Below are 13,627 nucleotides of genomic sequence, written 5' to 3' on the forward strand. Positions count from 1 at the left end.
GTACTGTTTGCTGGCTCACAGAACTGAGAATTCTTTGGTTTTGCTGCCAGTCATTGTAGACAATTGTCAAGACATTAATGAACAAGTCTAGCATGTTTACATAAGGTTCATAGGGCAGCTCATACAAGCCAGTCACTTTGTCACTCACACAACCACTTAACCACCTACTGCATTTCAACTGCTGTTAGTGGATTTCCACAACATTTCACCCATTTCTTCTGCTCAAGAGCTACTGCAGGCTATTGAAGTAGGTATTAAAATCCACTACTGTCTCCATTTCATTGCTCACTCTGAGCCACTGAGCAAGGCGCTGTTGGAAAGCTACATACATCTACATGGAATTGAGACTCAATTCATAAGAGACTCAAATAAACTATGTGCTTGCCCCTGCCTGTTAAAAACCAAACTGTGAATTTGTCACCTGGGTCCATCAAACAACTTTTGTTCTTGCATGTTTAAGAGCACACACCTTAAATCTAACAACACAACCTTTGAGATTCACATTGAAGAAATGGTTGACAGCCATTCTTAGTGCAAGTACATTGGTTGCAATGCATTTCCTAATTGCTTCTAATTTACTCACTAGCTTCTTTCCTTCTTTCTTTCTTTCACTGCTTTGCTAAATCCTATTGATTCTACTCAAATCCCCCTCTTCAGAGCATTCCCCTACCAGTTATTAATGATGCTGTAACCACTGCTGCCTATTTAATTTGTTACTCTTGTAGACTTTATGCACCAGAAAAGTTATATTCAACTTCCAGTAACGAGGTCCATGCCTATAGGATAGTGATTTTTCTATCCTTTACTGTTCTTCTGGGTTGTGGTGTTGGTCTTCGCTGTTTTAGGAATGTCTGTTGTAGCTATTGTTGCTGTCAGAGGGGTTACTGCTATTGTTGATATTGTTGTTGTTATTGTTGATGTGGTTGTAGGAGTGGCAGTAGTAAAGGTCTTCCTTTTGTTAATCTCTATTCTGGGTAGAAGGGCCCCAGGTGTTTGGTAGTACTTCATGTAGTACCTGGGTTTTTTACTTGCTATCATAATGTACAGTTGGGTGCTACTTGAGAGGTCTATACATCTGTAATCTTCATAATAATGATATAATGAAATAGTATTTGTAATTGAAATAATAATAGTGATGATTTTTTGTATATTGGCACAAATCCATTATAATAATAGAAATAACCATTATATATAATTACACACTGTACTGTATAACATCACAATGGAAATACTATGTCATGACATACAAAGAACACAAAACTTCACAAAAATAAAACATAAATAAACAAGGAGAGTTTTCTGTAATATTGTGAGAACATTGACTAGAATAGTTTCAGTAATACCAAACAATATTGTACCCACCCAAAGGTGTCTGAATAAGAGTAGTGATTCAATGAAAAAAAAATCACAACATTTTTAAATAGAGTATGATGGATTATATGTGTGTGTGTGTGTGCGTGATTCCTTTTGTGTTACCATTCTGATAATGTTCTAACTTAAATGTTTTTAGCAGAATGAAATGAGATTTGCTTTCATTAACAATAACCTTCATATTCACTTTAGAACTTTTAAGTTTTGATAGTGAATAATTGGTAGTTGGGAACATTTTGATTTGCAACTATGGAAAATAATTTCTCTAATAGCATGCCTTTTGTTGTTGCTTTTGTGTCAGGAATTGATGAGCATTTTTAAAGATTCTAATACAAACAGTAAATAAATATAGCTTGAAGAGAATTTAAATGTTAACTTGTTCTTTATATAATCTGGTTGTATAGATTGAGCAATTCTGTTTCATGGTGATATTGATTTATTATTTGTTCTTGATATTTAGTGCATCTCCTTTCTTGTCATTGTAATTCATTGTAATAACCTAAGTTTAGATCATACTTATGTATTAATAACACAAATACGCATATGCTAAGGTGTATCTATTTATACACGCAATTAAAAATTTATGGTATATAGTATTTGTCAATATAATATTTGGAGTAAATGCATTAAGTAGAAAACACAAAGAGCAAAAATCAGGTTTAATTATCAAAATCTATTGTTAATAAACTCTCAGGTATATTAGTGACCAATATTCAAAAATATTTTGAATAACATACAAGTTTCACTCATATTGGGTTGTGGTCTAGCTAGAACACTGTTTTAAAAAATATTACTGTTCCCACAACAATAATTGAACTTTGACTATCTGCATGAAAACCAGGGATTCTTCTAACCTCTAGACCAGAGCTCTGCAACTGGTATGCCACACTGCACTGGTGTGCCATGAGATGATACCAGGTGTGCTACAGTGTAACCTGAATATAATATTTTTCCCTGTACTTTTACTTATATTTTTAATTCAGGTGTACTGCCCAATTTTGAAAAGAATATAAGTATACCACAAGTGAAAAAAGGCTGCAGAACACTGCTCGAGACCACATGATACATTAATATATTTCTTTCTTTTTTTTTAACTGGAAATTTCTGATAAGTAGTTTTCTGGTAGAAAGCCTTAAGAAACTTAGGCTGTAATGCCAACTTAACAAACTTAAAGCAGCAGAAATCATTTATGGAATCCACAGAGTTGGCTTCAGTGCTACCTTTGAAGTTATTTTTCTAACTGAGGCAGATTTACTTTTCCAAATATAGCAACAGTGACAACAATTGTTTGGGACTGAAATTCTTTATAATTCATGTCCTTTTTAATGTTACTGAAGACATGGGTTTTTCAAGGAAGTCTCTGCTTTTCTTTTTGAACTAACGATTAATAAAGAATTACATATAATTCAGAAAATAGTCTTTAAGAATTTTTCTTTGTAAAGAAAATCTTAGATGCAAATTAGTATTTTCATTTATATATTTTATTTGTATTTTATCATGCAGGATTTCTCTATATTTAACACTAAGATCAAAATAGGTGTGACATGTCTATCTCTCTAAAATATTGTGACATCTTTTTCTTTTACACTTTTCCTTCGTCTTTAGAATGTTATTGGCAGAGTATATAGTAGAAGTTATTTGATAATATATTGTCTTAATTAAAAGACCAAATTTAGTTTCTACCTTCTAAATTTGTATTTAAATTCAATTACTCGACCTATTTCTATATTGGAATCATATTTATATTTGGTTTTAGAATATAAAGATGTGTTGCCAAGGAAAAAATATTATCCACATGCACTAAAAAACCTGATATCTAAAAACTTAACAGTGGCTGTTGCCAACTATATATTATGTTATTGATCAGTATGTGTTACAGTAAGATGGTGCTAAAAATATCAGTTCTTGTCTGATCAGTAAAGTTAAGCTAGTATTTGGTTGAATAGCCATTTGGAAAACCAACTTTAATAATGATCTGTAAAAGTCAATGTCTTAGAGATTTTGAGGGTTGTGTAATGATTTGGACATCGTTTTGTATCCTTGAGCTATTTTATTCTGGTTTGATCTTTTAGTCAGTTATGTCATCATCATATAGACTATCTAGTGAGGGATTAGTTCATCGGCTGTTAAATGCTATGAGAATTTTGAATTAGGAACAAACCTGTAGATCAATGGAAATTTAATTTATATTTTATATCTATTGCAACAAATATGATTTACCAATAAAAATATTGATTTTTTTAATAAAGACAGAAGCCTCATATTTTGAGGGAGGAATAGTTGAGTAGTGTCCTCATTATTCGACTAGTATTTATGTCATTGAATTTCTGGAAGGATGAACATGAATCACAGCAGGATATGAACTTAAAATGTAAAAATATGTTACTAAATATGCCAAAGCATTTAATCTGACATGCTACGGTGTCTGCCACTCACCACCCTTTTCATGATAAAAGTATATATTTTACATGTGAAAACCAGCGAAATGGAAAATCTATTTTCTCTTTATTGATTTGTTTAATTATTGACATTAATGTGTTTTTTTTATCTTGCTTTCTTCAAAATTAAATTGAAATAATATGAAGTAATTTGAATAATATAAAGAACTTAATTAGTAATGTCTGAATTTTTAAAGCCAAGAAGACATGAACCCATTGATTTTAAAGAAATAATTTTACCTTTTTATAGTTTAACATTAATTTTTCTTTGCTAACGTTTTTTTTTTAATGGATATTTTCAGTGCATTGATTGCACTATTAATTGTACTCTTTGGATACTCTTTCTAATCACTAAACACTAACTTTTGATAAGAGTTTCATTTCTTCATATAAAAGGCAGAAATATTCAATGTGTATAAGCAATGTAATTCATGTTGCTGTGACAACCTGATATTGGAAGTATAATATATGTAGTGATTGGCAATTTATAAGTTGAGTATGATGTAATGAATGAACTGTGTTGTCTTAGTAAAACAGGTTGAGCATCAGTAAATTTAAAGGCATTTCCTAAGGACATATGATTAAAAGGAATAGTGCATGCTGATAAACGAAATGCCTTGCATTGGTAGGAGGCAACACATGTAATAGAGTTAACCAAAGAAGATCTCAGATGTTGTTAAATCAAACTTGAAATGTTGGGATACACAGAGTGGAATATGTATATTCAAAGTACATAGAATTTGACTGCATTTCAACATCTATTACATTCCAGGAAAATGAACAAAATGATGGCAATGATATGAAAGTTAATCTATTTAATCATACCATCTTTATTTATGATATGCATATTAAATACATTATCTGCAATATTTTACTCTATAAATTCAGAGAGATTAAATCTTCATGAAAATACACTTTATTTTTTCTCATTAAACATTTTTCTGACTTCCTCCAAATGTGGATCTGTTCAAATGGCATGTCACATTTGGGTGGGATGGGATTTGGTACACTCTACATAATGCCAGCCTTTAAATTGATTGCAATAGTTTAGCACTGTAGAAATCCATTGACCTATTTTGTTGTCTTCAAAAGTCAAAAGTATTTAGCTCCTTATAAGGAGCTTCTAATTAGCAATAATTCACATAAAAGAACATACAGTCACTGCTCATATAATGAGACAGTCTTGTCATCAAACTTTTTCCACAAAACTAATGCTTGTTTATTTGTGACACGTAGCCTTTAGTAATAAGTTAAGTGTTGCTAGTTATTAGGCCTTGGCAGACAGTTTTGCTGTCTTATAAGATAATTGGAAGAATTGCTGCCACATAATTCTCTGTGCAAGTAATAAAGTTAAATGAAAAGAGCTTAATTTTTTACTTTAAAAAGATTAATTGAAAAATTAAACATGTTACAAGCTTTGTGCAACTCTGTCTTTGGAAAATAAGTGGCTTGATATATGACTGACTGTGTAGGTGCAGTAAATTAATCAGTTTGTTTCCCATGGATATTTTAATATGATCTTGTGCTTTTTCACACACATACTCTTCTTTTTTTTACTCTTTTACTTGTTTCAATCATTTGACTGCGGCCATGCTGGAGCACCACCTTTAGTCAAGCAAATCAACCCCAGGACTTATTCTTTGTAAGCCTAGTACTTATTGGCTGCTTTTGTTGTGGTTTTGCTTGGAAGGAACTATATACTACAGAAATTCGGAAAATGATTTTTATTTAAAGCGTTGAGATACACGAAAGAAAACTTAAATTAATAAATCTTATATATTTTAAAATTATATTAAATGGAAATTATCTGACTTCAGTTCAATAGATATTCTTTTGTTATCAATATCATCATTAACGTTATGTTGTTTCTTTTTCCAAGTTGGCAATGGTGAGATTGCCAACTTGGAAATAGTTGGATATGCAATATGATATATTCTTTTATACTCAAGGCAGAAGGTCCGAAATTTTGGGGGAGGGGGTCAGTCGATTACATCAATCCCAATATGCAACTGGTACTTAATTTATTGATCCCGAAAGGATGAAAGGCAAAGTTGACCTCGGTAGAATTTGAACTCAGAACATAAAGACAGACGAAATATCGCTAAGTATTTTGCCCGGCATGCTAACGTTTCTGCCAGCTCGCTGCCTTTGCAGTATGATGTCACTCTGATCAATCCTGTGACATAATCCTAAGAGCTGACCTCACCATTTTTTTCCCTCATGTCTTTGGTCATTTTCTACTGTTAGCACACAGCAACTTTTAAACTTAACACACATTGTTCAGCAGCATTACTTATCCATTCAGCTACAACTGTCTCTCTAATATACATTAACTGGTGCTTTTATGTCCACTTGCTCTCTCAGTTAATTTTTCATTTAACCGTTCATGCACATTAATCTTAGTCAATCAAATAACCATATCTGAATTATTTCTCTCCAGTCCGCATAAAGATCTTTCCTAGTCAATACCCATTCTTTATGCATAGTCTGCTCTGCTTTGCAACACAAGACAGAAGTATCTTTTGTTGCCAACAAAGGTAACAACTCTATGAATTCTTTCAATCCTCCTTTGTTTTCTCTTTTTTTTTTTTATCACTAATTAGGTCACCTAGGTAACAGAAATTATATTTTAATGAGTCATATGAACAGTTCATATGTGACTCTACTGCTAACTACTCTTGTGCATCTGGCTGATATATAAATCCTAGTTCACTGTCCATCTTCCAGAGCTCTTATTGCATCTTTTGTGTAATTATTGCTTGCATCAAGTACACAGTATTTATTTTTACCCACATCCTACTGCATTTCAAGATCACTTCTCATATGTTACTCTGTGTTCTCTATTACTAAATATAATTTCTGTCTTTGCTATGCTTTTCGAGTCTATACTATTTTGTTAAGGTTTGGATATTCTCCTGCAACTGTTCAACTGATTCTACATTCACAAGTAAGTCATCAGCATATGAAAGTATTATTACTTCAAGAACTCTAATAAACTGAAGGGGAATGAAGGCAAAGACCTTTCTTACTACATCTTTGTACATGGGTTGAATGCCCTTTAACCAATCATGCACCTCTAGTTTTCTCAGTGTCAATGAGATAACAGAGCATGAAGTCTTGTGAAAGATCTTCTTGGTGGATGGATGCATCATCATCATCTTTATCAGTGCTCCCACTTTTCCATGTTTGCATAGGTCAGATGGAATTTGTTGAGGTAGATTTTCTATGGCCAGATGCACTTCCTGTTTCTAAGCAAGGTTATATTTCATTGTGGCCTTCACTTTTATGATGGTAATGCTTGTTTATAACTATACCATGATATCAAAACAAAGAAACACATACCTTCTTATCCACACACTCACATATGATGGATTTCTTTTAGTTTTTGTCTACCAAATCCACTCACAAGGCTTTGGTTGACTCAGGACTATGGTTCAAAACATTTTCTCAAAGTGCCAGGCTGTGGAACTGTACCTGACACCACCTGGTTGGGAAGTATGCTTCTTAGTCACACAGCAAAGCAAAGACAAGAATTTCTCTCATGACTGTGATTATATTTATTTATACAAACTTGAGTTATCCTTATTCTGAACAACTTTTAAGGGCACTCACACCTATGTTCAAATCTTGATACACCAGTTTGAGGTTTCAGTACTTTTCCCTCTCTAGTGCATCTTTTTCACTTTTATAATTGTAGATGATGATACTACTCAGCTAGTAATTAGGGATGGCATCTTACTTCAGTGCATGATTAACTGTCTGATCAACATAGCCTGATGCTTTTAACATCTCACCAACATCTCTGATGGGCCTAACTTTATCTTTGTAATTGCTTCACTAACTATGAGTGAGCTAGCTTCTAAGGCTAGACCTTATGTTAGTTCTATTGGGGATAGTGTTTTCTTTTTTATGTTATCCCATTCATATTTTTAATTCAACTAAATCCCAAAGTAATATTCCTTTGCTTCTTCTTTCTTATCACTGTCTTATGAGAATGTACAGAATAGTCTTGTTTGGACACACTCTTCTTAATTCATACAAACACACTGTCTTGTAATTTGAAATACTTCATGTTTTTTCATCCTCATGGTACAGTATGTAAACAAACCACTTACTCATAGTTTATTTCTTGGCTAAATAAATCTAATTTTCTTGTCTACCTTTTTGTTAGTATTTCTAATTTTTTGCATTTACCTTTCTTATAATATTTCTGATTTCTGTTGCCAACTATTGGTCACTAAGCACTAATCTGCCTTTTCTTTTTCTTTTTTGGAGTAATGGTGGTTGGTGGTGGAATATTCCTTACTACTACTACTACTACTACTACTACTACTACTACTACTACTACTAATAATAATAATAATAATAACAACGAGAACTCAGAGAGCACAAACCTCTGCCAAGGCAACACCAACGTCCTCTCAACGATTAGCCAGAGATAATTTTTAAGATGAGAATATCTGAAATAAATTCAACTGCTCTCACAAACGAGAATACTAAAAACGAACCCGACCGCTCTCAAAAATTAAGGAAAAATACAGGAAAAATAATCCAGAATCCTTGTCTGGTACTGGATCGATCCCAAAATCTAATCAGTTCATACCAGTCACAAGGCCAAACATCCCTGAAAGTTTCATCTGAATCCATCTAGCGGTTCTTGAGGTATCTTGTCCATGGACAAACAAACAAACAAACAAATATGACTGAAAACAATACCTCCACCTTCAATAAGGCAGAGGTAATAATAATAATAATAATAATAATAATAATAATAATAATAGTAATAATAATAATAATAATAATAATAAATGCCTGGATGCAGTACCAGGCAGTGGCTCTCATGGCTTTTGATTTTAACTGATTGGAAGTGTTATCATGTACATTGTTTTGTCTTGGTATAAAAGATGGGCTACAGCAAATATTCTGCCCAATACCATAGATTTGCTTGTCAGTTGTTTGACCTTAACCAGTTGAGCATGTCCCTTAGTGGTTGACGATATGTGAATCTCTGATCACGAGCAGAAGTAGTGTTGAGAGGAATTCTTTGGGGTTTGAATAATTCACCTCAGGAAACTTGGGTGTTTTGTTCATCATCCATAAACAAACATTATTCAGGGACCTTTTGAATGGGATACTTGACCTGAAGAAAATTCTAACAAAGCCTCACCTGCAAGGTCATGCACTGTTCATTTTGATATGAGATCAGTATGTCATGCACATATGGTTGTGAATGCCCTTCCTAACTCCACCCACTTTACTGAGCGTGCTGGATGCTTTTTATGTGCCACCAGAATATAAAATATGTCACTGTGTGGTTAACAAGCTGACATGGTTCTATATCAGTCTCACTGTGTGACACATTGGGCAAGTGTCTTCTATAGCCTATAGCCTTGGGCCTGACCAATGTCTTCAGATTGAATTTGGTAGACAGAAATTGTAGGTAATATGTTTTATTTGTTTGTATATGTGTGTGTGTGTGTGTGTGTGTGTGTGTGTGTGTGTGTGTGTGTGTGTGTGTGTGCTTTGGTGATAGGAGACGTATCTAGCCATAAAATCTACCCCAAAGCTAACATGATAGACACTGAAAATAGAGTTGGCTACTTTTTCTTGTTGATGTATTTGTCACATAATACTGTGAAATGCACTAACCCATGCCATTTTGGAAAAATAGGCATGGAATGATGACTATGATGGTGATGTACTTGAATACTCAGTGTAAAATGTTTACATGTACGTGGTTTGATCAATAAGTATCCGGACTGTTACCATAGTAACAAAGCTAAAGCATGCAGAGTGAAGCCGCTTGACACAAATTAACCTTGAACTCTGCTGTGTATGCACACCAAGATTTAACATTCTAGCTCACTTCTGTTTACAGCAGTGCTTGAGAGGAAGGTGTGTAGTGTGTGATCATTGCATTGACCATGACAAGGAAAGTTGGGCAAAGAATTTGCATCAAATTTTGGCAAAAGCATGGCGATACCTGCTCAGAGGCCTACATAAAGTTTTAAAAAAGTTTTCATCATCCTTGACACAGTCAAGGAGATCTTGTGCAACTGAAACAAGAGTCTCTGTTTGATTAGCTGAAAGCAGTTTTGGCACAAACTTGGCAGACATGCATCTCATACTCAAATCTTCAGTGATAATGGACTGAACTGAACTGTAACTAATCTGCATATTCTCTGATAACTCTGATAAAATGTCTTTCTCAGTTCTGCTGGTTGCAGGTCTCCCAGAACATTCGTCAATATTGACATTTTTTTGGCCGTCTAAACTACTTGTACATTTGTGTGCGGCTTATACACTCCTCTCCATACACTTTCTGCAACTTTGTGTAGGCCTCTGAGCAGGTATTGCCATGACAACGCAATGATCACATGTTGCACACCTTCCTTACAAGCACTGCTGTAAACAGCGGAAGTGAGCTAGAACATTAAAACTTAGCACATACGCAGCAGAGTTCAAGGTCGATCTTTGTCAAGCAACGACTCTGCGTGCTTTAGCTGTCTTACTATGGCAACAGTCCTGATACTTATTGATCAGACCTCGTATATCTGCAAACTATTCCTCATCTTAGTCGGTAATTGGTTCCAAAACATGTGACTCAACGAAAAAACAAAACAAAAAAAGCAATGTAACACAAAAAGACATTTAAAATATTTATTAGCTTATATCTGTTTGTACATATTTTAACATGCATTTTGATTTTCTCACGTCAGTATTGGCTTTTAGGTGTGTTTTTAAAAATTTTAATGCTTTTAAACATGTTCACTGAGACTAATGTAAATTGGATAAATGAACTGAAATTGAAGTTTATTTTACCCCCTTAATTTCTTTTAAAAATTATGCAAAGTCCAAAAAGACGTAACTCAAAAGGACATAAGTTGAGATATGTTTGTATTTTAATTAAGCGGAAGTAGTATTTCCCTATAAAGGAAAACAATATCCTTCAAACTCTATTTGTTACCAACTCAGAAAAAAAAAAAAAAAAAAATATAGGTGGGGGCTTGCATAACTTAAATCTAGACACTTTGTTGTGATAAAATTTCAAGAAGGATATGTATCATAAAATTTCATATAGGACATGTGATGGAATTATTTCATCCATACAAGTGTGTTTTCATGTGTGTGTGGGTGGGTGTCTGTGAACTAATTGACTTGTCTTTGTGTGACCTGATAAGTATCATTTGGCTTATTCTCTTAATCAAGAAATTTCTGTAGATCTTTATAAGAAATTATTTATTGTTATTATTCGTTTTGGAAAGAAGTACATGTTTAACTTTTGGTTGAATTGATATGAAAGGTATTTCTGGAAGCTTTTATTGTTATATTCATGCCAATTCACTGTCATTTGTAAATATAGTCTCAAGACTCAAATTAACAAGATTATTATTATTATTAAATTTTTTTTTTATTTTCTGATATAACACCAAATAACTGTGTGAATATGATTGTGCCAAGTTGAAAAATCACTATAAGTTGTTTGAATAAGCTCACTTGTTCTTTGTGTACTTGCCTTTGTATATTTGTAGGTGTGTTTTGATATATTCTGTGTGTATATATGTATTTATTTACATATGCTTTTTCTAACTTATACACACATTATGACCTGAACTAAAATATCTTAGTCAGAACTATTACGTTAGCTACTGTAAGCATTCATAAAATATGATTTACATTTCAATGTTGAGCTATATTTATATCGAAAGAAACTATATTGTGTACTATTAGGTATATAGTTATAAAATGTCAAATTTAGAAAATAAAACATGAATCATAAGAACTTTTATTTGAAATGTTCTTTATAAAAGCACCAACAGAAATTACACATTTTTCCTCTCAAAACCATGTTTACGAATGTCTCGTTTATTATTATTATCATTATTATTATTATTATTATTATTATTATTATTATTATTATTATTATTATCAAGTGCTGTAAGCTTCAGAATTCATGAATCTAAACTGTCTCAGTTCATTTCTTTAAGGGACATTTTTCATTAAAATCTGTCCAAAATGTTTTATAAAAAATGAGATATCCATCTTTCCAGCAAATGTTCTGTAATTATGGTTAGGTAGATGTTGTTTTATAATCAAATTCAGTTTATAGATAACAATAAATGAATGCTGAAAGACAAGCTAAGAGCAGACAGAGGAGATCTTAAAAGGAGAACATTTGGAGTGTTGGGTTTTACAGATAAAAATGACACTGAATCAAGGCATAAACAGGTTTTGAGTTGCAAATCAATTCTACTCATACCTAACATGGAGAAATAAATATAGTTTACCTTTTACTTGTTTCAGTCATTGGATTGCGGCCATGCTGGGGCACCATCTTGAAGGGGATTTTTTAGTTGACCCCAGTACTTATATTTAAAAAAAAAATCTGGTAATTATTTTATCAGCCACCTTTGCTGAACCACTAAGTTACAGGAATGTAAATAAACTAACACTGGTTGTTAGGTAGAAGGGGTAGAGGAATACAGACACAAAGACACACCCACATAGACATATTCATATATATATATATATATATATATATATATATATATATATATATATATATGTATATATATATGCTATAGTAGAAGACACTTGTTCAAGTTGCTATAGAGTGAGACTGAACCTAAAACCATGTGGATGCAAAATGAACTTCTTAACTACACACCCATGCCTGTGATGATGGATTTGATTGATTGATATAAATTTTGATAATCACCATGTATGTTATTCAATTGTAAAAATCTAAAAGATTTTTACAGCTGAATAGCATACATGTTGAATATAATGTGACTGAAAATTTCTTAGTTATTAAAATTGTTCAACTTTAATCTTCTACAAAATAATTTACTATTGCATATCAATATTGTTTGAGAAATGAAGTAAAGTTTTTCAAAACTATATATGCTAAGATCTTTGCTCATTGTTATAAATGCTGCATGATCATGGATATGGATATACATTTTGACAAGGCTGATTTTGTTGCTGGTCAGTATGACGATGACTAACAGCAAGCAAAATATGGAAATTAATTCATTTAAGATTTTTTTTTTACCAATACTCCTTACCCCAACAAAATGTCTACTGTTGTTACTGATGCTTTAATATAACTTATTAAATCAGATTTGTTCTTACCACCTTTAACAGATTTCTAAATTGCAATATTTAACTTAAAGGATTTATAGAACATGATATATCATAAAATTTAAAGCAGGGTCTGCATGATTTGTATCTATTTATTTCTGGAATGCTAGCAGTAAAAGATAGCAACATGTGGCATATCTGACTCATTCCTTTGGATGAAGATGCTACAGATATTTGTATTTCTGTTAAGGGAAAGAAAAAGAAAAAAAATCATATTTTATTTGATTTTAGTTCAATCTAAAATATTATAGTTGTTTTTATATTTTATTATAAATGCAATTATTTGTGCATCTACATTTATAAGACCCTCAATGATTAATGTGTAAATGCTCCTGATGCTGATATCTATTATTTGAAGATTGTGATTTTATTGTGATGTATTATTAACTATCAAACTACCTTATCTGCCTCATAAAGAAATGGTATTATATCATTTTTGTACATTTCGTTAGAGAACATCATCTAACAGTAGAGTATAGCTAATATACTCTTACTCTTTTACTTGTTTCAGTCATTTGACTGCGGCCATGCTGGAGCACCGCCTTTAGTCGAGCAAATCGACCCCAGGACTTATTCTTTCAGTCTCTTTTGCCGAACCGCTAAGTTATGTGTATGTAAACACACCAGCATCGGTTGTCAAGCGATGTTCGAGGGACAAACACAGACACACAAAC

The 13,627-nt window shown here is 32.6% G+C and overlaps 1 protein-coding gene across 2 annotated transcripts in view; it reads left to right on the top strand.

Annotated features, from left to right (window-relative positions):
• LOC106883080 (uncharacterized) overlaps positions 1 to 13,627 on the top strand; it is a 439,153-nt gene that overhangs the window by 46,647 nt on the left and 378,879 nt on the right. The window contains exon 1 of one of the 2 annotated variants that reach the window (XM_089351816.1): positions 11,009 to 11,112. The exons of the other annotated variant lie outside the window; for it this stretch is intronic. The gene's annotated coding sequence lies outside the window, so the exon portion shown is untranslated. Of the gene's footprint in view, positions 1 to 11,008; positions 11,113 to 13,627 lie in introns of those variants that run through there. 2 annotated transcript variants of the gene reach the window in all.

Source organism: Octopus bimaculoides, chromosome 5, assembly GCF_046866305.1.
Source record: "Octopus bimaculoides isolate indiv1 chromosome 5, ASM4686630v1, whole genome shotgun sequence".
Classification (NCBI taxonomy): Eukaryota; Metazoa; Mollusca; class Cephalopoda; order Octopoda; family Octopodidae; genus Octopus; species Octopus bimaculoides.